Source organism: Lepidochelys olivacea, assembly GCF_965140295.1.
Source record: "Lepidochelys olivacea isolate rLepOli2 genome assembly, chromosome: 2".
In the NCBI taxonomy this organism is placed as follows: Eukaryota; Metazoa; Chordata; order Testudines; family Cheloniidae; genus Lepidochelys; species Lepidochelys olivacea.
The window spans coordinates 229,270,718-229,296,037 of NC_140412.1; the positions used below are offsets into that span (position 1 = coordinate 229,270,718).

The 25,320-nt window shown below is 42.3% G+C and overlaps 1 long non-coding RNA gene across 1 annotated transcript; it reads right to left on the reverse strand.

Moving 5' to 3' along the window:
• Positions 1–1,192: 1,192 nt before the first annotated feature.
• LOC311516728 lies at positions 1,193–23,766 on the reverse strand. The gene is made up of 3 exons (XR_014710495.1): positions 23,708–23,766; positions 17,444–17,517; positions 1,193–1,275 (listed from the first exon to the last, which is right to left on the reverse strand). It is a non-coding gene; the product is annotated as an uncharacterized lncRNA (long non-coding RNA).
• Between the last annotated feature and the right edge of the window lie 1,554 nt (positions 23,767–25,320).

Consider the following 25,320-nt stretch of genomic DNA (forward strand, 5'->3'; position numbering starts at 1 on the left):
CCACACTAATGGTTGCTTTGACTCGGAGCAGATAAGCAGCCGGCTGTCAGAAACGGAGCTTTCAAAGGGCATTTCCGCATTCCTACAGCCAATTCCAAACAATGACAAGAGTGGCTACTTGACTTAAGGGGATTATGGGACTTTTCTGGAGGCTGATCAGAGCGCAGTAAACCAACACCTTGTTCACACTGGCACAGCGGCGCTCCAGCGAGGGCACAGCAAACGTTATTCCACTCGCCAAGGTGGAGTACCAGCAGTGCTGTAGCCGTGGAGTCAGAGCGTTCTACGTGCCTTGCCAGTGTGGGTGGGTGGTGAGCTAGTGCACCCGGGGATCCTTTATTGCGCGGAAACTCGCAAGTGTAGCCAAACCCTTAGTGCATGATGCCAGACGTACAGTTACTGTGACACTTGCAACACAAATTCTGTTCATTGAAGGTGTCAAGGTTCCTTCCCCGCTCTGAACTCTAGGGTACAGATGTGGGGACCTGCATGAAAACCCCCTCAGCTTATTTTTACCAGCTTAGGTTAAAACTTCCCCAAGGTACAAACTATTTTACCTTTTGCTCTTGGACTTTATTGCTGCCACCACCAAGCATCTAACAGATATATAACCGGAAAAGAGCACACTTGGAAATGTCTCTCCCCCCAAAATCCTGCCCAAACCCTACACCCCCTTTCCTGGGGAAGGCTTGATAAAAATCTTCACCAATTTGCATAGGTGAACACAGACCCAAACCCTTGGATCTTAAGAACAATGAAAAAGCAATCAGGTTCTTAAAAGAAGAATAATTAAAGAAAAAAAATAAAAGAATCACCTCTGTAAAATCAGGATGGTAAATACCTTACAGGGTAATCAGATTCAAAGCATAGAGAATCCCTCTAGGCAAAACCTTAAGTTACAAAAAGACACAAAAACAGGAATATCCATTCCATTCAGCACCGCTATTTTATCAGCCATTTAAACAAAACAGAATCTAACGCATATCTAGCTAGATTACTTACTAAGTTCTAAGACTCCATTCCTTTTCTGTTCCCAGCAAAAGCATCACACAGACAGAGAGAGCCTTTGTTTCTCCCCCCTCCAGCTTTGAAAATAGCTTGTCTCCTCATTGGTCCTTTTGGTCAGGTGCCAGCGAAGTTGTCTTAGCTTCTTAACCCTTTACAGGTGAAAGGGTTTTTCCTCTGGCCAGGAGGGATTTTAAAGGTGTTTACCCTTCTCTTTATATTTATGACAGAAGGCATAGGAGTCTTTATGACTTCAGACAGTACGAACACCTGTAATGCAGAGCAGAGAGTGAGTTAGGGGTTTGTATGAAACAGAACTTAAGCTAAAATGTCTCAAACACAGTTTAACATGGCTGGACAACTTGATTCAATAGCCTAACAGTAAGTCACATGGTTTAAGCTTTTCTGCTCCTTCATCTAGTATTAAAGGCCTGGCTTAACAGAGTAAAACAACAAACTGCAACTTATTTTCTGTAACCACATATTCCTAGAACTTTGAACCATTTTATATTTAGGCAATAATCAAAGCATAAATTTATGGCAGACACCTGTAATGCAGTGCAGACAGAGACTCAGTGGTTTGTATGAAATGGCGCTCAAACTAAATTGTCTGCCCCTATACTACAACAACCCCACCCAGCCAGGGTAGGGAGCATCGAGAAAGTATAACCTCAGGCAAAAACTGGGGGAAGGGGAATGGGTGAGGTTCCAAATACTTCAACCATTGTGAAAACTTTAGTTATCAATGTGAGATCATAGCACTCCCTTTTGTGTATGTCTTACATTACCACTGGCTGAGCTTTGCAGAAGGGAATCTGTTTTATTGTATTTTAGCCAGGATTTTATCAATACCTATTTCTTGCCAAGAGAGGGAGCACCTATTTTGGTCTTTAGATGTGCTTTGACATTCTGCTGAAATTAGTGGTTTCTTTTATATGAGATACCTTCCTACTGGGGATATTTTGAAGAAAATATAAATATTATTCTTTTCTTAGATATTAGTTTGGCTTCAGTTTCACTCCAAAACTAATTTCAATTTTTACATCTTTTATTTCTGGAATAAACTTCAGTGTGATATTTATGGACCTGGACACAGCCACATTTATCTGATTCCCTGCCTCTCCTGCCCCTTTAAATCTTTGTTTTACCACTAATCTTATTGTGCTGACCTATCCCTTTAAATGTTTGAGCACTCCCCCATCCCCAGTGCAAAGCATCACTTTCATGTTGTTTTCAGTTTTGCTGCCAGAATAATAAAGATTTCTGCTGCAGCTAGCTGTGCTTAAATGAGCTCCTCTGTGTCTGCATGTCCTTCTATGCTGGCTCCAAATAGAACACCTATTTACAAAGAGAGCTGTGAATGGGGTAGACAAATCAGAAAAGAGGTACCGGAATTTGCAGTTTAAGTTCAAGCACATTCTGCATAGGCCAGTTTTCTGAAGTTCTGCTTTTGGGATTAGAATAATGTGCTTCAAAGAGCTGGGAACATTTGCCTTTTGGGCTGCCTTCATAGTGGATCTGTTCCCAAGAAGTATCAGTGGGACTTTAAAACTTGCATAAGGTGCTTTTGAGATCAGAGAAATTCATGGTCATTCTGTTGCTGAAGAAATTGTTAGGCCTTGTCTATGCTAGGAAAGGTTTCAGCTATGCCAGCAAAACCCTCCTAGTGTACATACAGCTTATTCTGGCAAAAGAGGGCTCTTGCCAGTATAGCTTGTACCTATTGAACCAAACAAAGTAAGCTATACCAGCAGAAGCATCTTTATAACTGAGTCTACAGTAGGGCTTTTGCTAGTATAAAAACATCAGCATTTAAAAAAAAGATCACCCCAGCACACCAACTGACATGACTGTATTGGTCAGGTCATTTTTATTCTTACTTGTTCCAGGGTTAACTGAGTCTAACACATCTACATCACAGCATCACACTAGAGCTTTGGCTCAACTTCTCTCTGTATTTTTAACATGATTTGTGTGAGGTACCATTGAAACAGTATCTTAAAAACATTTCTTTAATTGCACTACAGACTGAAATTGCTGATCTGCTTTTCCAGATCAAACCCCAATCTTCTGGGATAATCTTTTCCTAGTAGCTCATATATAGACTTTTTTTGTTAAGAAAGTTGTCTGTAAAGACTGATAAAAATTAGTTATTGTTTCATTTACTAATTGACTGGACACAATCACTTCTACTAATGTTAGCTTTCTGTATAAAATAGCTTTTCTAGAAAGATGACAAACATAATGCCTAACTTGAATGTAGACTCATGGACTCATAGACTTTAAGGTCAGAAGGACCATTATGATCATCTAGTCTGACCTCCTGCAAAACGCAGGCCACAGAATCTCATCCACCCTCTCCTGTAACAAACCTCTGACCTATGTCTGAGCTATTGAAGTCCTCAACTCATGGTTTAAAGAATTCAGGGTGCAGAGAATCCTCCAGCAAGTGACCTGTACCCCACGCTGCAGAGGAAGGCAAAAAACCCACAGGGCCTCTGCCAATCTGCCCTGGAGGAAAATTCCTTCCCGACCCCAAATATGGCGATCAGCTAAACCCTGAGCATGTGGGCAAGACTCACCAGCCAGACACCCAGGAAAGAATTCTCTGTAGTAACTCAGATCCCACCCTATCTAGTGTCCCATCCCAGGCCATTGGGCATATTTACTGGTAATAGTCAAAGATTAATTAATTGCCAAAATTAGGCTATCCCATCATAACATCCCCTCCATAAACTTATCAAGCTTAATCTTGAAGCCAGATATGTCTTTTGCCTCCACTGCTCCCTTTGGAAGGCTATTCCAGAACTTCACTCCTCTGATGGTTAGAAACCTTTGTCTAATTTCAAATCTAAACTTCCTGATGGCCAGTTTATATCCTTTTGTTCTTGTGTCCACATTGGTACTGAGCTTAAATAATTCCTCTCTCTCCCTGGTATTTATCCCTCTGATATATTTATAGAGAGCAATCATATCTCCTCTCAGCCTTCTTTTGGTTAGGCTAAACAAGCCAAGCTCTTTGAGTCTCCTTTCATAAGACAGGTTTTCCATTTCTCGGATCATCCTAGTAGTCCATCTCTGTACCTGTTTGAATTCATCCTTCTTAAACATGGTAGATCAGAACTGCACACAGTATTCCAGATGAGGTCTCTCCAGTGCCTTGTATAACGGTACTAACACTTATCTCTACTGGAAATATCTTGCCTGATGCATCCCAAGACCGCCTTAGCTTTTTTCACAGCCATATCACATTGGCGGCTCATAGTCATCCTGTGATCAACCAATACTCCGAGGTCCTTCTCCTCCTCTCTTACTTCCAAGTGATGCGTCCCCAGTTTATAACAAAAATTCTTGTTATTAATCCCTAAATGCATGACCTTGCACTTTTCACTATTAAATTTCATCCTATTACTATTACTCCAGTTTACAAGGTCATCCAGAGCTTCCTGTATGATATCCCGGTCCCTCTCTGTATTGGCAATACCTCCCAACTTCATTTCATCCACAAACTTTATTAGCACATTCCCACATTTTATGCCAAGGTCAGTAATAAAAAGATTAAATAAGATTGGTCCCAAAACCGATCCCTGAGGAACTCCACTAGTAACTTCCTTCCAGCCTGACAGCTCACCTTTCAGTATGACCCATTGTAGTCTCCCCTTTAACCAGTTCCTTATCCACCTTTCAGTTTTCATATTGATCCCCATCTTTTCCAATTTAGCTAGTAATTCCCCATGTGGAACCGTATCAAATGCCTTACTGAAATTGAGGTAAATTAGATCCACTGCTTTCAGAGTAACAGCCGTGTTAGTCTGTATTTGCAAAAAGAAAAGGAGTACTTGTGGCACCTTAGAGACTAACCAATTTATTTGAGCATGAGCTTTCGTGAGCTACAGCTCACTTCATCGGATGCATAGCGTGGAAACTGCAGCAGACTTTATATACACACAGAGAATATGAAACAATACCTCCTCCCACCCCACTGTCCTGCTGGTAATAGCTTATCTAAAGTGATCATCAAGTTGGGCCACTTCCAGCACAAATCCAGGTTTTCTCACCCTCCACCCCCCCACACAAATTCACTCTCCTGCTGGTAATAGCCCATCCAAAGTGACAACTCTCTACACAATGTGCATGATAATCAAGTTGGGCCATTTCCTGCACAAATCCAGGTTCTCTCACCCCCTCACCCCCCTCCCAAAAACCACACACACAAACTCACTATCCACTGCGTTTCCTTTGTCTAAAAAATCTGTTACCTTCTCAAAGAAGGAGATTGGGTTGGTTTGGCATGAACTACCTTTTGTAAAACCACGTTGTATTTTGTCCCAATTGCCATTGACCTCAATGTCCTTAACTACTTTCTCCTTCAAAATTTTTTCCAAGACCTTGCATACTACAGATGTCAAACTAACAGGCCTGTAGTTACCCGGATCACTTTTTTTCCCCTTTCTTAAAAATAGGACCTATGTTAGCACTTCTCCAGGCACATGGTACAACCCCTGAGTTTACAGATTCATTAAATTTTTTTGCTAATGGGCTTACAATTTCATGTGCCAGTTCCTTTAATATTCTTGGATGAAGATTATCCGGGCCCCCCAATTTAGTTGCATTTGGCTTCTGTCTCGGATGTGGTAATATTTACCTCCATATCCTAATTCCCATTTGTCATCCTACCATTATTCCTAAGCTCCGTATTAGCCTCATTAAAGACTGAGGCAAAGTATTTGTTTAGATATTTGGCCATGCCTAAATTATCCTTAACCTCCACTCCATCCTCAGTGTTTAGCGGTCCCACTTCTTCTTTCTTTGTTTTCTTCTTATTTATATGGCTCTAGAACCTTTTACTATTGGTTTTAATTCCCTTTGCAAGGTCCAACTCTACATGGCTTTTGGCCTTTCTCACTTTATTCCTACATGTTCTGACCACAATAAGGTAGCTTTCCTTGCTGATCCCTCCCATCTTCCACTCCTTTTAGGCTTTCTGCTTTTTCTTAATCACCTCTCTGAGATGCTTGCTCATCCAGGGTGGTCTACAGCTCCTGCCTATGAATTTTTTCCCCTTTCTTGGGATGCAGGCTTCTGATAGTTTCTGTAACCTTGACTTGAAGTAATTCCAGGTCTTCTCTGCCGTTAGATCCACAAGTTCTTCAGTCCAATCCACTGCCCTAACTAATTTCCTTAATTTTTGAAAGTTAGCCCTTTTGAAATCAAAAATCCTAGTCACAGGTCTATTTTTGTTTATCCTTCCATTTAGTTTGAACTGAATTAGCTCACGATTGCTCGAACCAAGGTTGTCCCCTACAACCATTTCTTTTATGAGGTCCTCACTACTCACCAAAACCAAATGTAAAATGGCATCCCCTCTTGTTAGTTCAGCAACTACTTGGTGAAGGAATCCATCAGCTATTGCATCCAGGAAAATCTGAGCCCTATTATTATTACTAGCACTTGTCCTCCAGTCTATATCTGGGAAGTTAAAGTCTCCCATGATCACACAATTCCCATTAGTATTTACTTCATTAAAAGAGGTCTTTCTCCATATCCAGATTGGATCCCGGCAGTCTATAGCACACCCCAAGCACTACCCCAGAGGAGGCTGTAGTAGCTTTCTTTCCCAATGTGATTTTTGCCCAGACAGACTCTGTCTTACCCATTCTACCACTTCTTATTTTTTTACAGTCTACCTCATCATTGATATGCAATGCTACTCCACCACCTTTGCCTTTATTTCTGTCTTTCCTAAACAGCACATACCCTTCAATACCTGTACTCCAGTCGTGACAACTATTCCACCATGTTTCTGTTACCCCTATAATATCTGGTTTCACTTCCTGCACCAATAGCTCTAGTTCCTCCATTTTTTTTACCTACGCTCCTTGCATTGGTGTACAAACATCTTAATTTTTGCTGTTTGGCTTCTCTCATATTCTTTGCCTGATTAGGCACAGACATTCTACTGCCAGTATCACCTATTAGACCAGTATCTACACTATCTTTCCTCCCTGTGTCCATTCTTCTGCCCACGGCTGTATCCTTTCTTGCTTCGTTTTCTTCCCTCTGAATGTTAAAATCCAGCGTGGAGATTACCTGGACATCTCCCAACCATCTCCCCCAGATTTCTAATTTAAAGCTCTCTTAATCAGTTGTGCCAGCCTCCATCCTAGAAGTCTATTTCCCTCCCTACTCAGGTGAAGTCCATCCTGAGAGAACAGTCCTCTGTCCATGAATGCTTCCCAGTGGCCATACATCCCAAAGCCCTCCTTATAGCACTACTGCCTGAGCCATCTGTTGATCATCATAATCTTGTCACACCTTTGTTGCCCTTTTCTAGGAACAGGCAGAATCCCACTGAAGATCACCTGATCCTCCACTTCCTTAAGCATCTTCCCCAGTCTGGCATAGTCTCCCTTGATACGTTCCAGCAAGAATCTAGCCGTATCATTTGTTCCCACATGAAGGACAATCAGTGGATTCTTTCCCGCTCCCGTTAGGATCCTCTTCAGCCTCAGGTCCACATCCCGTATCTTAGCACCTAGCAGACAGCACACCCTTCTGTTCTCTGGATCAGCTCTGGTTACAGGCCTGTCTATTCTTCTCAGTAAGGAGTCCACAGTCACATAGACCTGCCTTTTCCTGGTGATGGTGCAATTTTCCGGTCTATCCCCTGTTCCCTCTGGCTGCAAGTCCTCTCGATTTCTATTGTCCCTTGCAATCCTCTGCAACCCATTCCGTATCTTCCTGGGGCTCATATTTGGTGTTGTTATCTCCATTGACTCTTCCCTTCTTCCTATAGGACTAGCTGCTCTTCTCTTCTTCCTTGCCCTCTCACCTTCAGTGACCATCAGGTGTGCCCCCTCTTCATTTTCCAACTCCGCAAACCTGTTTCTGAGCTCTATTTCTCCTTCACTAGTGTGTCTTTTCCTCTGCCTGGTTCTCTTAATCACATGATTCCACTGTCCACTTTCCTCACCCTCAGAATTCTTTGGTCCTGCTTCCGTCTGCAAGTCTGAGCTTTTCCCTTCAGCCTCCTCATGTCTTTGCTCCATCATCCGCTTGAACCCCCTTCTAAACTCAACCAGAGTTTCCACCTGTATCTCCAATCCTCAGATCTTTTCTTCGATCAGCTCTATCAGGTGGCACTTCATGCAGATGAAACTCTTTTCAGGCACCACCTTTAGGATAATGTACATGCCACAGATTCCACATCCAATCATCTTCATTGTCTCTTCCACTGCTTGGGTCAAGACCACTGCTGCCTCTGTATCTGTCATTGCCTTCTCACCTAAGTCCTGTTAGTAAATACCTTCTCCTCCAACAGAACTCCCACTGTGCCACTGCAGCTGTCTAACGTTAGCTTTCTGTATAAAATAGCTTTTCTAGAAAGATGATAAACATAAAGCCTAACTTGAAAGTATTGGTATCATGAGTGAATGGGCCAGTTAAAGTTAGTTTTGATTTCTAAATAAGTTAGAAAACTTTCTCTGCTGAATAACTGGCCAGCCATTTGTATTCCATGATTTTCCCAGTCTCTAAAGCTTTGTGATTCAGGTAATTATCAGGATCGTTTGCAATGGGTGTCATTGTCAAGGGACAAGAACTTATTTTATCTCTAGTTCTATCCCAAACCTTTGCTAAGAGATGTGTATAAATTTCTGCAGGGTATGATTTTTATTGTTATGTATTAATCCATGGTAGCCTAGTAATGTTCACACTTAACATAATTTTTTTGTTCAAAGTATCTGCACTCACTCTTGGTCTCTTCTTATTCCATATAAAGTCTAACATCTTCTGTAGTCCTGCTAGGGTTTTATCTTGGATGATTACAGGAAGATTTTGAAACAAGAAAGATATCCTTGGCAAAAATGTTCATTTTGATCATCACTATGCTTCCTAACCAAGAAATTGCATACTTCTCCCCACGATCCTGATCTTTTTTTCATTTGCTGAAGTAGGAACTTGATATTTAAATCATAGCACTCTTCTAGGTTGTTTGAGATTTGAATTCCCCGATAACTCATGGAATTTGTTGCCCATTTGTACCCAAAATGTTTTCTGGAGGAATGACTTCTCAGAGTCTAGTAAATTTATAGCTAGCATTTAAGATTTGGCATAGTTTCCTTTAAATCCAGATGCTTTCCTACACTCATGGATTTCTTTAGATACTAACATTAGAGAAATAATTGTTTTAGATACAAATAGTATGGCATTCTCTGCATAAACATATATTTTTGATGTGGTCCTGCAACTTTTATTCCTGTGATAGATTCATTGTTCTTATCCTCTGTGCAAAAGGTGCCATGGCCATGGCAAAAAGTAAAGGAGTCAATGGAGATCCCTGCCTAGTCCCTCTCTAATTCAAACAGGAGAGATTTAACCCCATACCGTCTTTGGGACTGGTGGAAAGAGCAGTTATTCATTTAAGGAATTGGAGGCTGTCAAGGTTCCTTCCCCACTCTGAACTCTAGGGTTCAGATGTGGGGACATGCATGAAAACCCCCTCAGCTTATTTTTACCAGCTTAGGTTAAAACTTCCCCAAGGTACAAACTATTTTACCTTTTGCCCTTGGACTTTACTGCTGCCACCACCAAGCGTCTAACAAATATATAACCAGGAAAGAGCCCGCTTAGAAATGTCTTTCCCCCCCAAATCCTCCCCAAACCCTACACCCCCCTTCCTGGGGAAGGCTTGATAAAAATCCTCACCAATTTGCAAAGGTGAACACAGACCCAAACCCTTGGATCTTAAGAACAATGAAAAAGCAATCAGGTTCTTAAAAGAAGAATTTTAATAGAAGAAAAAGTAAAAGAATCACCTCTGTAAAATCAGGATGGTAAATACCTTACAGGGTAATTAGATTCAAAACATAGAGAATCCCTCTAGGCAAAACCTTAAGTTACAAAAAGACACAAAAACAGGAATATCCATTCCATTCAGCACAGCTTATTTTCTCAGCCATTTAAACAAACAGAATCTAATGCATATCTAGCTAGATTACTTACTAAGTTCTAAGACTCCATTCCTTTCTGTTCCTGGCAAAACCATCACACAGACAGAGAGAGCCTTTGTTTCTCCCCCCTCCAGCTTTGAAAGTATCTTGTCTCCTCATTAGTTGTTTTGGTCTGGTGCCAGCGAGGCTAGCCTAGCTTCTTAACCCTTTACAGGTGAAAGGGTTTTTCCTCTGGCCAGGAGGGATTTTAAAGGAGTTTACCCTTCCCTTTGTATTTATGACAGAGGCCAATCTCCACAGGGGACAGGACTTGAAACAAAGTGGCACTGTCCTATCAAGCTTTCTCTGCACCAAGTGATAAAAGAAATCTATATTTTTTTTATCTGGCATTATGGATGCTTCCACTTACTCTTCGAATATTGTCTGACAATTGTATATCTTTAATGAATCCACTTTGTTCTGGGTTTATATAAACTGATATCATGGACTGCAATTGGCAAGCTAGTATTTTTGCTCAAATCTTTGTCATAATTCAGCGGTGATATGAATCTATACGAGCTGAATAAAGAAAAAAGTCATTTTCAGCTTTAGGGAAAAAAACAAATAGCTTTTTTCATAAATTGTGGCATTTCCTCCTCATTAGAATGGCATTGAAGGCACCACTTCAAGGATTTACCTCTGTAAATACTTTGTAAAATTCAGCTGGAAAGCTATCAGGTTCTGGAGTTTTACCACTTTTCATAATAGCCTTTGCCCTTTTTCTTTTGTAACTTATTTACCTGAAGTTTCTTTATCAATTTTGTTTATCTTTGGCAAGCCTGATATTTCCAGATATTTTTGAATGACTTCAGAGCTTTGAGAATCTGAGGTATAGAGGTTTTATAATAAACATTATAAATATTATATTAATATAATATATAATAATATTATCCCATTAGGGTGTGGAACTATCCTTTTCTGATTGTTTTTAACTAGTGGAATAATACATTGCTCTTGACTTCCTTTAAGCTTTCAAGTCAGCAGCTTACCACATTTATTTCCTTTGTCATAAAATGTCTGCTTTGTAGCTCCTGTTTCAGTTATATTTTTTTCCCCCGGAGTTCTTTTTTTTTTCAGCCAAGAAGCTCTGCTTATCAACTAGTCCTTAATTACTGCTTTACCAGCCTCCTAGAGAGGGCCTCTTTGTATATTGTTTTCCTCATTTATTTGAAAGCATTGAACAAATGTCCTTAATTGTTGCAGTGTGATCTTTGTCTGGCAGAAGCAAGCCGTTCGTTTTCCAATAAAGTGATCTTTGGGACTCAGAACACAGCTATCAAATGTTACTTCCACTGGTGCATGATCTGACCTTGCAATAGTGTCAATTTTTGCAGATCTTGTCTTCTTCATTAAAGATCTAGACAGTAACATTAAATCTGGTCTCATAAATGATGAGGATGTGACTAAAATGTGTAATCCCTGGGTGCAATTCTTTCTGCCAGTCTGAGAGACTGATTTGTTGGCGCAGAGAAGTCAATGCTGTACCTGCTTCCCTGTGCCTTGTCTTTTTTGTCAGATCTGTTCCCATAAGAAGTGAATGTGCAATTGAAATATCCTCCAAGTATAATTTCCCCTTCCTCAAAGTCATGCATTATTTTAAAGAAGTCCTATAAAAATTTTTTTCTTTGCTTTTTCTTGGGCGCATACACAGCGTGCACTGTTATTAATAATCCAGCAATTGAATAAAATAAAATAAAACATCCCTCCTGATACTTATTTGGTCTTTAATCTGAAAAGGTACATATTTAGCAAATGTTATTTCCACTCCTCTTCTTTTCTTTGGTTGAAACAAAAAAAGGTCTGCTGAAACGAACTACTTTTCATGCCCACAACTTGCGCCTCCTAAAAATGCGTTTCTTGAAGAAGAATCTGATTGGGTTTCCTTTTCCTTTGACTGGGCCTCTGGCAGGATCTTCCAGTACCCTTTGGTCAAATCAAAAGTCATGATATACTGGTCGAGTAGCCTTCCCCCAGCTGGTCGAGTAGCCTGTCTACTCTGGGCATCAGATCTGCATCAAACCGGGATATTGCATTGACCCTCCAGAAGTCGATACAAAATCTGCAGGTACTGTCTGGCGTGGGACAAGAACAATAGGGCTCTGCCACTCACTCCATACTACTCTCCAGGATTGGTGATGATGGTGTGGTACATCTGGGTAGTCTGTCTGGGAGTCTTGGGGAAGGCCATGGAAGTCTTGGGGAAGGCCTGTTTTAGTTGCTCCTCTGAGAGGTTATCCCCAACCTGTGGGGTTTTGGGTTCTGCTTCTAAAGGCACCTGTGGTTCCAGCTCTGGCTTGGGGAGGGGGTTATGGGGTGATCAATAAACCTTCCTGCTCATGCCAGGGCTTCAGCAGATTAACAAGATAAATCTGTCACTTTTTCCAGCTGTGTGGCTGTCAAATCTCATAATTGATGTGGCCCGTCCAGGAGAGTATCTCATATGGACCCTGCCAGCGGGCTAACAGCTTGGATTTGGCAGAGGGGAGCAGGAGAAGCACTTAATCCCCTGGTTCAAAGATCCACTCATGGGTGACCGGGTAGTACCCTTGTTCTTGGGCCCACTGGGCAGTTTGAAGATTCTCCTTCACAAGGGTCCCGGTCTTTGTTAGGCATTCTCACAGCTGTAAAACATACTGGAGTATTCCCTCAGCCCGGAGTGGGGTCTGCTCCCATGTCTCTACCACCAGGTCCAGCACCCCTGAAGGTTGACGGCCATAAAGGAGCTGGAATGGAAAAAATTTCGTGGATGCCTGCAGCACTTCCCGAATAGCCAGCAATAGGGGAGGGAGAAGTTGGTCCCAGTGGCGGAGTTCCTTCGGGGGAAACTTCCAGAGCATGCTCATTAGGGTCCAGTTGAACCTCTCAACCAATCTATCTGTCTGGGGATGGTACATGGATGTTCTCAGCCTCTTGATCTCGACAAGGTTGCAAACCTCCTGGAATAGCCGGAAGGTAAAGTTTGTGCCCTGCTCCCTGAGGATGTCCCAGGACAGGCCCACCCAAGTGAAGATCATTAGGATTTTGGAGGCTACAGTCCAGGCTGTAGCACTCCTCAGGGTGATGACCTCAGGTGATGGTTGCATAGTCCAACATCATGAGGATATACCACAATCTGGCGGCTCTCTTTGTGAGGGGGGCCACAAAGTCCATAGCTACCCGTTCAAAGGGCATACCTATTACTGGGAGAGGGACCGTGGCAGCTCTTGGTACTCCAGGCAGTGCCACCAGCTGGCACTCAGGGCAGGAGGCACAGTAATCTTCAGGGTCTCAGTGCATGCTGGGCCAGCAGAAACGGGATAAAATTCAAGCTAGGGTTTTCTCCAGACCCAGGTGGCTGGCCGCTGGGATGCTGTGGGCCAAGTTCAACATGGCCCATCTCTGACACCATGGGACCACTAGCTGGGACCATGGTTTGCGGGTTTGACCTGGTAGAGTAGATCCTGTGTGAGCTCAAATCACGGCCACTGGTCGGCCTGCTGAACATCTACCAGGACCCTGTCCATGCAGGCCAGTTGCTCATACATATGTCTCCACGTGGGGTCATCTCTCTGGTCTCGGCAAAAGTTCATCGCTGCGTCCCAGCTAGCGCTCCCCCCATCTGCCTGAGGCATGGCACTGTCTTCCTCAGTGACCGGATCCTCTGGCAAGGCAGGCGCGCTGTCAGGGTGTGCTCTGCCCAACTTGGTGGCCCCCCTGTCAGGTTCTCCCCTTCTAGGGCCTTCTGTGGGGGAGCTTCTCAGAGGCTGAGAGTTCAGACCATCCCTTAGGCGGCAGCCCCGGCAGCTCCTTGGCATCTTCTGACTTTGGAACTATGAATCTCGTTAAATTTGTGGATTTTTGGAGAATATATCCTCTGCAATTCTGTGCTTTTTTCTGGCTGGTGGTGAGGGTGGGGTGAGTTTAGTAGGTTTAGTGGGGTCAGTGGAGTCAAAGTACTTTGCTATCACCTCAGAGCTCAGGCTGCCATATTATTTTGGCCCCCTGCAGGTCTCCCTGCATTTAGTTTTATATGAACAATCATTATCTTAACAGACTGATGATTTAGGACCTGCTGAAATGAATCCCTTTGGGTGAATTCTAGCACATGGGTGTAGTGCCAATTAATTCAGTCCACTTGTGCAGGATCAGGCCTTAAGTGACTAGTGATCGATGGATTATGAGTGTGATTTTTCAGAAGTGCCTAGGTGGCTTAGGAGTTGAAGTTTCACTTGCTTCCAATGGGACATGTGCTCCTAAATTACTTAAGTGCTCTTTAAAATTCCACCCCAAAGTATTATCTATTTTTAAATGGTAGTTTAAGAAAAAATGTTACTACAAAATTACATTGTCAAAATTAACATGTTCAGATACAACTATAGTGAGCAAGTTATAAATGCCTAGAAAGAACAGCATGGATGGTCAACTACAATATTACATGGTATGGAAATTCAGAAAGAAAAGAAAACATTTCTAAACACTGGGTTTGTAATTTTCTCTTTACACAATCTAAGTATTGGGCCTAAACTACTTCACAGTGATCCTGTGACTCACTCTATTGTTTGTAAGCATTTTAGCCCTGGGGGTATATCTCATCATGAATTCATTTGAAACTTCTGCAGTATGGTACATATTCACAACATGCTGAAAATTTGCCCTCCCATTCTTTTGCTGTGTTAACTTATATTTAATTGCAATAATAAAACCCAAAGAAATTAAGCTACAAAAGACCCACGTTAGTGGTCTAGCAAGAAGTTTCAATGTAAAGCTGAATTTCAATTCTTAAATAATCCCACAGTGCCTAGAACATAAGAACGGCCATACTGGGTCAGACCAAAGGTCCATCCAGCCCAGTATCCTGTCTACCAACAGTGGCCAATGCCAGGTGCCCCAGAGGGAGTGAACTTAACAGGTAATGATCTAGTGATCTCTCTCCTGCCATCCATCTCCACCCTCTGACAAACAGAGGCTAGGGACACCATTCCTTATCCATCCTGGCTAATAGCCATTAATGGACTTAACCTCCATGAATTTATCCAGTTCTCTTTTAAATCCTGTTATAGTCTTAGCTTCAGGCAAGGAGTTCCACAGGTTGACTGTGTGCTGAGTGAAGAAGAACTTCCTTTTATTTGTTTTAAACCTGCTACCCATTAATTTCATTTGGTGGCCCCTAGTTCTTATATTATGGGAACAAGTAAATAACTTTTCCTTATTCACTTTCTCCACACCACTCATGATTTTATATACCTCTATCACAGTGTTTCCCAAACTTGGGACACCACTTGTTCAGGGAAAGCCCCTGGCGAGCCCGGCCAGTTTATTTATCTGCCGCGTCCACCAGTTCGGCTGATCGCAGCTCCCACTGGCCGCTGTTTGCCATTACAGGTCAATGGCGGTTGCAGGAAGCGGTGGCTGGTACGTCCCTGCAGCGGCGAACCGCAGCCAGTGGGAGCCGCGATCGGCCAAACCTGCGGACGCGGCAGGTAAACAAACCGGCCCGGCCCACCAGGGGCTTTCCCTGAACAGGCGGCGTCCCAAGTTAGGGAAACACTGCTCGATCATATCCCCCCTAAGTCTCCTCTTTTCCAAGTTGAAAAGTCCTAGCCTCTTTAATCTCTCCTCATATGGGACCCATTCCAAATCCCTAATCATTTTAGTTGCCCTTTTCTGAACCTTTTCTAATGCCAGTATATCTTTTTTGAGATGAGGGGACCACATCTGTACGCAGTATTCCAGATGTGGGCGTACCATGGATTTATATAAGGGCAATAAGATATTCTCCATCTTATTCTCTATCCCTTTTTAAATGATTCTTAACATCCCATTTGTTTTTTTGACTGCCGCTGCATACTGCGTGGACGTCTTCAGAGAACTATCCACGATGACTCCAAGATCTTTCCCCTGATTAGCTGTAGCTAAATTAGTAACACATTACAGCACTGATATTCATATAATAAGTGCCATAGAAATGTTTATAAAATGGGCACACAATTATTATTCATTGTGTGAAGAGCACTGGAACACATCAGTGTTATTAATTACAGTAAGTATAGGGCCCTGGATCTAAACATTGTTCTCCCATCAACAGCTGGGAGGGTTCTATGTGAAGATATATCTATCTTAGGTACTCATATGGTCCCCAGTACCATAGTATCCTAGTGCCTCACAATCTTTAGTATGTTTATCATCACAACACCCCTGTGAGGTAGGAAAGTTGCCACTGATTTTATGTGGTTATGAGTAGCAGTATAAAACCCTAATACAGAAAGCATTATCTTCCCTTTTTTACAGATGGGGAACTGAGGGATAGATTGGAAATGACTTGGTTAAAGTCACACAGGAACATGAATCCAGGCTGTCTAAATCCTAGGCTATTGGTTTAGCCACTGAACTATCCTTCCTCTCAGAAACAAGGCAGGCAAGGGATATACACAGCTCAAATTTGGGGCTAATTAGCTTCGACATATTGCCATCATTCATAGCCTTGACCATGTCCCTTTTGTGCTTGTAGACAACAATCATCAGTTATTAGTGGTTAATTATCACCTTTTAAAAAAAATCTCATTTGACAAATATCAGCAATATGTAGTAGACGTGTGCATTTAAAAACTTTTTAAAACAGGTCACCTGAGATGATTTGTGCCCCCTCTTCAAAAGAAAACCACAAAGATTTTAGTATTTAATATATATATATATATAGTTATAGTTATAGTTATATAAGTTTGCTGTTGTACACAGTATTTGCATGCCAGCGTTCTGTTCTAAAGGCCTGATCCAAAGGTTTGGATCAGGACCTCACTGAATTTTTAGGTTCCCACACCACTTCAAAACCTTAAAATATAGCATTTGTAATGGGAAAAAACACCACAGGCATGTTGCTAGCTAGCACGTGTGTGCGTGCACATATACTCTTGTATTGATGTTTGAAGAATTAAGTCATCAGATTTCCACATTTTGGGGGCAAGGTTGTATGAAAGCTCCAAGCTAATAGAAACTTGTGCAGTAAAACTAAGTAGAAAACAAGGCTGTATGAGAGGAAATCATGGCCCTGAGACTGAAATCTAATACGTAAGAAAAAAATCCTGGCTTTCTCTGTAAAGATTCCAGGGACTCATGAATCGGCTGCACATCAACTGCTTGAACTTTGTCTGGAGGCTATCGTGTCAAAGTTTAAATGTCAAGAATCCAGCTAGAAAGTGCACACAAATGTATTTACTAAAATTGTCTTTGAACCGTAGATTGCGTTTGGGAAGCAGAGCAGGAAGTGCTCTTCTTAGTGCAAAAGTCGCATACATTCCTCATAATATTGACTTTGGGAGCTGACTTTTGGCTTCTATTAAACTGCACGTGAACAGCATAGTGATGAAGAGTTCCATGGAAACCCAGAATATCATGGAGCTGTTAAAGTAGGACTGAGAAATATTTTAAGTGCCAAGTCCAGAGTTGAGGATTAATCATTTCTCTGACAGTACCTGATGTCACTAACGTTTGGAGCAGGAGGCAATACTCTTTCAATTACTTTTGATGTTTCTCACATCAGGTGTATCTGGATAAAGAAAACAGAAGAACTTGAATTTAGATCTTATCTGGTAAGTAAAGGAGAACATCTTTACAACTATTTACCTGTCTAATTTTAAGCCTACAATTTATTATTATGAATGATCTGGGATCTTAAAGAGCTTCTATATACCATTAAATATGGCACAGCCAGCAGACTTTAACAAGGGAAAAAAAGGACTAGACCAGGGGTGGCCAACTTGAGCCTGAGAAGGAGCTAGAATTTACCAATGTACATTGCCAAAGAGCCACAGTAGCCAGCAGCCCCCGATCAGCTCCCCGCCCTCCTCTCCCAGTGCCTCCCGCCCACTGGCAGCCCCACTGAGCAGCACCTCCCCCTTCCTCTCCACACCTCCCGATCAGATGTTTCGTGGTGTGCAGGAGGCTCTGGGGATGTGGAGAGGGAGCAGCGAGGGCATGACAGGCTCGGGGGAGGGAGTGGGAAGTGGTGGAGCGGGGGCAGGGCCTGTGGCAGAGCCAGAGGTTGAGCAGTGAGCAGCCCCCGGCACACTGGAAAGTTGGCAGCTCCAGCCCCGGAGTCGGTGCCTGTACAAGGAGCCGCATATTAACTTCTGAAGAGCCGCATGGGGCTCCAGAGCCACAGGTTGGCCACCCTTGGACTAGATAACGAGTTCTGTGCAATGTGGCTGAATGAGTTAATGAATCTGCTGGAAGCTTAGGTTTAAGCATTTCCTGACTTTTTTATTTTATGCAGCTTTAATGTCACATTAAGAACGTGCCATTTAATTGTTACAATTATTGTGTGTTAAAATATACCCTCCGCTTACAAAAATTTTGAAGCTTCCCCAAATTATTTCAAATTATGTAACAGCCCAGTGTAGGCCTCTATTGCCTATAGTTGCTCATCCTGAATAAGGGCAACACCCTGGCAGAGGGATTTTTGACACTGATTTCAATAGGACTTAAATGTTTAAAAATTGCAAATGGAATCTGACACTTAAAAAAAGATGTACTTTTTGAGCATAAAATCTTGATCCAACATTTATAAAACCCATCAAGGTAGACAAGCCTAAAATTTAACCCCTGGTGTTTTGAAAACATTGTCATTTGATAACATTCCTTTGACAGTGGGAAAATGTGCACCAATAAAATGTACATTCTAAAGTTTAACTGTGTTAAAATCTCAGGTCTTCATTTGAGCAATCCCCACTGCCAAACCCCAGGAAAGGGGGGTTAGCATGATTATGGCTCTATGTAAGCATCTCTCTTCTTCTTGCCACCTTGAGGGGCTGTCGTTCACATGAATTCTGACCTAGAAATTAAAGCTCTGATCTAACACTTTTTGAACTCAATGACAAAGCTCTCACTGATTTCTGTGATGCAGGATTAGGGCCTAAATGTTAATTTTTTTGGGGGTGGGGGGTGCGGGGAGCAAGCACTGAGGCTTAGTGACTAGGCCTCCAGAAGCAGCTGCTCAGTGGGATGCCTTGTGTCAGCCCTGCGCAGGCCAGCAAGCAGGGTTGAATTAGGAGTAGGCTGATGGGGGGAAAAGCATACAGAGGCCCTAGCTTTTCATGCAAGTTGTGTTGAGGGACTGCAGTTGCTATTCCAGTCAATAATCTGGAGAAGTAGCAGCTGCAGGAAGGGGAGGGGACTGTGCAGAAACTCCGGGCCTGACACCACAGTTGTAGAGTAGATTTGACCTCCCCGGCCCTCCCACTGCTGCATTTTTTACATGTTTAAAGCTCAGTGATCGTGACTTCATGCAGGTGAAGTGAATTTCACTTTCAGAGATTCAGAGTCATTTCAGTGTCAATCCCCTAATAGTTTACAATGAGGGAGCTGGAAATCTTCTCTGAGAGGTGTTAAATGCACCACTTCCTGGTGAAAGGTCTTTGGCCACCGAGCCTCGGAGCCGGGATCTTAACACAGTTTGCTTTTTTTTCCAACAAGCAGGTGGAAATTGTAAGATGAAATTTAATTTTTAAAGGAAGGTGGTTTGTGTGTGTGTTAGACTCCACATCTTCCAGCTACAATACATCCCTGTAAAACTCAAGCTCTTTAGGTTTATGTTTCATGTTTAAATAAAAATATTGATTAAAATCCTGTGTTTTAAATCTTTTCTTTTATTGCTTTGTGGAACAAAGCAAGGATCCCCAACACAGAGTGACTGTAAAAGAAAAACTGTAATTTCCTACGTAGTTAAAATTCTTCCTGCAGCCTTACTGCTTATATAAAACAGTTCAGTCATCTAATTATTACATACATTTCCAAAGGAATGGATTGTTTCAGTAACTGAATTCTTTATTGCTCACACCAGTTCCTGAGCTCTCTGTTCTGTATTTATGACTGCAAGCTTATAATAACCAGACACATTCATGTTTTAGGAGATAAAGCCCCAAATATGCAGATTTTTAAAGATACTTTCCCTTATAAAGAATGTTGATGTAAGATTGACATTATTTATAAATAAAACCCAGCATTGCTCCTCCATCCTATTTATGCAGTGCGTCAAAGTCTTTTGACTAATGGCTCAAATGTGGAACATTTTTTTATATAAAAGCATGAATACTGGCGTGAAACACATTTTTAATACAAACGTTGGCTGAATGTTAAGGTTCCACTGAAAATTTTGATGAAATCTGTATGTTCCCCTGGAATACTCATTTAGGTCGAACCAGTGTTTCTCACAGGAAAAAGTGTTCAGCTGGAAACATGCCTACCATCTTTAGTCTCCAACATGGATCCTGAACATGGGAATATGTTGTATTACTACAGCGTAGAGGGGCCAGTCCCAGGTTTTAATGTAACAATTCAGTCACCTCATGAATGACTGTCTAGGCTGTCAAAGCAAACGCCTTCTTTCATCTTCACAAAGAGCTTCACCATTGATCTATTCATCCCCAAACCTGTATGTTCTCACTTGGGAACATATATTGCAGCTGAGGGAGATGTATAGCGGTGAGTGGGTATGAGATAATTATGTTTTGGATATCATCTGGCTGATCTGGGGAAAACCCATTTTCCAGTGAGCAGGAAGAAGCCTATAATGCTTGGATGGGAAGGGTAGAAACATCAAAGGCCAGATTCTTATGTTTGATCAAACTCCTTAGTGCTCAGGCAATCTACTAGGATTTTGACTGTAGTTGGTCAGCTAAGAATTCCCTTGGCAGGAAGGAGCTCTCAGCTAGTATAAAACTGGCAGTACTGGCATCTGAACCAGTCATCTCCTAGGACAAGGGAATATACTGGTGGAGGGAAAGAGGTGTAGGAAGCAGTGGGGAATTGGAGTTCTGCTCTGTCAATCCTCAAATGGTGCGTGTCCTGTAGCAGAGCGCAGCAGGGCCCCCTTGGCTCCTGCCTTTTCTAAGTTCACAAAGTCATTCTGAGACCCTGGGGTTAGTAACCACAGGTGCAGTTTATTTACAGTCTTGTTCCCACCACCATTTCGCCATGTACAGTTCGCCCTTCACCATCTACAGGCAGGCGGGAAGCACTACCTCCCTGCTTCCACTCCCCACCTTTTCCCTTTCTTTCTGCTCCCACCTTGGTTTCCTTCCCCTGAGGCTTTTATACAGCCACATGCTAATTAGGCGGCAGCTGTAACAAACAGGCCCTAATTGGGAGGCAATCTCCAGCCAGTTCAGATCTATCCTGCTAAATGGGAGCTGGCGTGAGAGAGGGCTGAATCAGCAACCCTTTGCCTAGCACCCTGTCACAGGTCCCTTAAGTACTATAGATTGCTGTCAAAAGTTAGATTGGCCCCTAGGATGCTCTCACTGGGGTCTAGCATGGTGCAGTGCAGCCTACAAAATTAATGAACCATACCTAGCTCCCTGACAGTCGTCGTCATTCCCCCCTCCTCCTCCAGTCCTTACTGCCGTGCACCAAGTGGATTTTGGATGTAGGGGGGAAACGTTCACCCCCCCCATGGTCTATGTTGAACTCTTAATTACAGATTTTCCTGCTCTAGACCAAATTCTGATATACTGTACACACTGTAAGGAGTAATATTATCTCTCCTTCTTACCCATTCCATACATAGAGCGAAGTTTTTCTGAAACAACTCTGTGTGGTTAATAAAAAAATATAATTTATCAAACATGATCAAATAAAAATATCAAAATGTCAGACTCTGAATATAAACACTCCCCCAGAAACTGCATCACTGAGTTGGTACTATGGTGACATAAGGTTCCTGATAAGTTTCTGGAGAAAGTTATGAGCACCTTGAGGTTATCCAGGCTCATCTCAGGACAAACTCAGCTCTGGTTCTACTTCTCTAGGCAACTCCATTCTGGCCCTACTCTTCTTCTGAGACCCTCAGCTGGTGTCAGGTCTCTTGTACTGAGACAAACCAAGTTCACCTTCTATTGTATTAGCTGTAATCAAGCTCAGCAGCTGCATCCTGGGAAACACTAGTCTGCTGTAGCTCCTCATAGAACAACTCCAGAAAAAATGCCAGTCCATTTAATGGCAGAGTTTGCCTTGCTTCCCTCCTTCCCCTTATCTAGACCTCTACAAGTTAGGGTAAAAAACCTCGGCAATGGAAAGTCCTCAAATACATAGACCAGGCTCGACCAAACAAAAATAGCTTGCTTACAAAATTTGAAATGAAAAGCAGCTGTCTCCCACCAAAAAAATGCAGTACTCTAGCCATTTATATGCAAGTTAGCAAATAGTTCCTTCTCTTCTATAGATGGGACTAAATATTAAAACTTTCAGTGAGGGGCCCTATATCTTGGACATTGTTGCAGACTTGCTTGAAACCATTTCTTATGAGCTATGCAAATTTGTTTTGAGAATACTTGTAATATAGCCAGCTAATATAGCTAAGAAAGTCATGTCTGTAGGAGAAAACCTAAATACAAGCAGGTTTCAGAGTAGCAGCCATGTTAGTCTGTATTCGCAAAAAGAAAAGGAGGACTTGTGGCACCTTAGAGACTAACAATATTATTTGAGCATAAGCTTTCGTGAGCTACAGCTCACTTCATTGGATGCATTCAGTGGAAAATACAGTGGGGAGATTTATATCATATCATATAAATCTCCCCACTGTATTTTCCACTGAAGCTCACGAAAGCTTATGCTCAAATAATATTGTTAGTCTCTAAGGTGCCACAAGTACTCCTTTTCTTTTTTTAAATAGAAGCAATGAACAAATGAGCCTTTCCTTCTGAAAAAGACTGAGGGGGAAACTGTATTGAGGAACAACTCTGAGCCCCACAGAACAGGAAGCAGTAAGGTCTCATCCAACAACTAAAGCAATGACTTAATATGTACTGGGAACCATGAAACACCTACCTGATAAAGTACCAGAGGAAAGAAACATCTATTAGCCTGTAACAGACAGATGAAATAGCAGGGAAATGAGAAAGAGGGAGAACAATTGGGCAGAGGGAAGGCACTGGGGATGGATTAGGTTGGGGTGGGCTGACATCCTAGGTGAAACATGGTGATGTTACGGTTCCTTATGGGGATTTGAACTCACATTGCAGGACACCGAAAGAATCTAAAAAGAACATGCTGACTTTCCTCTCTCTGTCTTCTGGAGTCCATCACTGCTAGAGCGTGTGTTTCCAGGAAGGCCACTGAGTTGTACAAGAGAAAAAGGCCAGTACAGAGAAGTTTTCTGCCTGTCTGTGAATGTGTGGTATGTTTAGACACTATGCAAAGGTAGTTCTCACATATAATATTGCACTGGGCTTTTGTGAATATAATCCTGGTGCACAGAGATTATACTTGTCTTTGTAGAGAACATTAACATAATGAATAAGAATAGGCTGCCTTCATCTGAATGCTGTCTTTCTTACTTTTGTACTACTTTTCTGCATTTCACCTTCAGAGAATTTTTGTGTGTGTCCTGAGGAGTGGGAGCAGTAAAATAAACCAAGGTTGCTGTAATGCTCACCACAGTATCAGCACACTTGCCTGGGTGTGATTTCTTGTCTGAACAAATGCAAACAAGAGTAGAAGGTCTCAAAGGAATGTTGTATGATTGTAACATATGCACTTCATACTTAACAGGCCTAATCACTCTTTCTCCCATTGACTTCAGCGAATACAAGACCAGCACAATATTTTGTATGAAGTCTTGGAAGCAGCTGGGAGATAAAAATGTGGTTAAGAATCTGGACCGCATAATGAAAAATTATCTGCTCAGTAAAATCTACTTGAAATTAAAATAAATTTTAGAAGGGAGAGAAAAATGTACTTACCACACTCTTAATGAAATCCAGGATATCTGAGAACAGACACAGGGAAAAAAACCAATGCAGTCTTGAAAGACTCTTTAGTTAAATATAAAAGTAAGCAACCAAGAGCACGCTTCCTTGCTGATAATATAGTTAAAGAAATACTTAAGTGTGGCCTGGAATCCTTTGCTGCTTGTCTTGCTCAAGTCACGTACAAAGTACAGTGAAATTTTAAATTGGAATTATTATAATAGCTTTATGTGTAAATGCAATCATTCCCTTGGCTGAGACATGTAGGGTGCTTTGCAGCATAACAAAAACATGATTAAAATGTAAACAGTAATAATACATCATCTTCTTCAAATTCAGACAAAGGAAACATCTGAGGACATATAAAAGGGACGGGAGAGAAGAGAAGCAATACCAAATATGGAGTCAACAGTGGGTGTACTAAGACAACCAGCGGCTTAGCTCTAAGTCTCTCTGCTTGTACTGAGACAGTGTGGCCAGATGTCCGAGATCAAACTTAGCTACTGCAGCCAATGTTGCCCCTTCCACAGTAAAAACTCACGAGAGGAAATCGTGAGAGGAAGAAGAAGGGTGGTGAGAGGGGGAAAAGGGCTTTTGCAAAATAAGTGTAGGTCCATCTACCTGCTGAACCTGGGGCACGCCTTGTGGTCCCTGGCAGTGCGGCTGCAATGGCACTGAGCTACCAGAGATTTTCCCTGGATGAGGCAGCCCCAGGAGCCTGGGTGTGTGTGGGATGGACTCCACAGAAAAGATAATGCAGCCTGAGTGGGGATGATGTGTCCCCTGGCCCATCCAATCCTCCCCTCCAGCCTGCCCTGGGCCTCTCCCTTTCCCTGCACAGGTCCTGAACCTGTGGAGAATTTGGTGGGGGGCAGGTGCTAGGGAGATGTTTCTGCAGAAATGGCTAACCCTCCTTTGCAAGCAGGATGGAAGAGAGCCCTCTACAGAGGGAGCCATCTGTGTGCAGACATAGCTGGGGGATGATTAGGGCCTGCATGTGTCGTGCCAGAAAGCAGATGAGAGGGATCCAAAATTGGATGATGTTCAAAGTCCTAATAATTAAGATATCTGACCAGCTGAGAACAGTGCATAGTAGTGCTGATGACTTTGAAGTCTATGCAACCAGAGACTCAGGAGTGAGTCCTTCACCAAAACAAACTCTTTCCTCCTCTCTTGGGAAGTAAGACTTAAAAAGGGAAACAGCAAAAAAAAATGTGTTGCCCTTCTAGAAAATTCCGTGCTGCTTTTTTCAGCGGGCCATAGACTGCTGCAGTAGTAAAAGTGCCTCCAAGCCTATTGGCTATATTGGATTGAATCAGTGCCAGTCTCTATCACCTTTCTATAAGAGAGAGAAGCATTATGTTCCTTTCCAATAGCTTTGTGATCGCTCACTGGGGTTCTCATCCAGCAAAATAGTTAAATTCACACGTAACTTTGCGCATTTATGCACAGGCACAAACCAGAGCAATAATGCTGAAGTGGAGTGAAATTCTACCCTTTACACTATAGATAAACCCAATCTATTAGCATTAGTTAACTACTAAAAACTGCCAGTGAACAAATTCTTTACGTTTGGCTTAAATACAAAGGAAGCAAGATATCCCTCA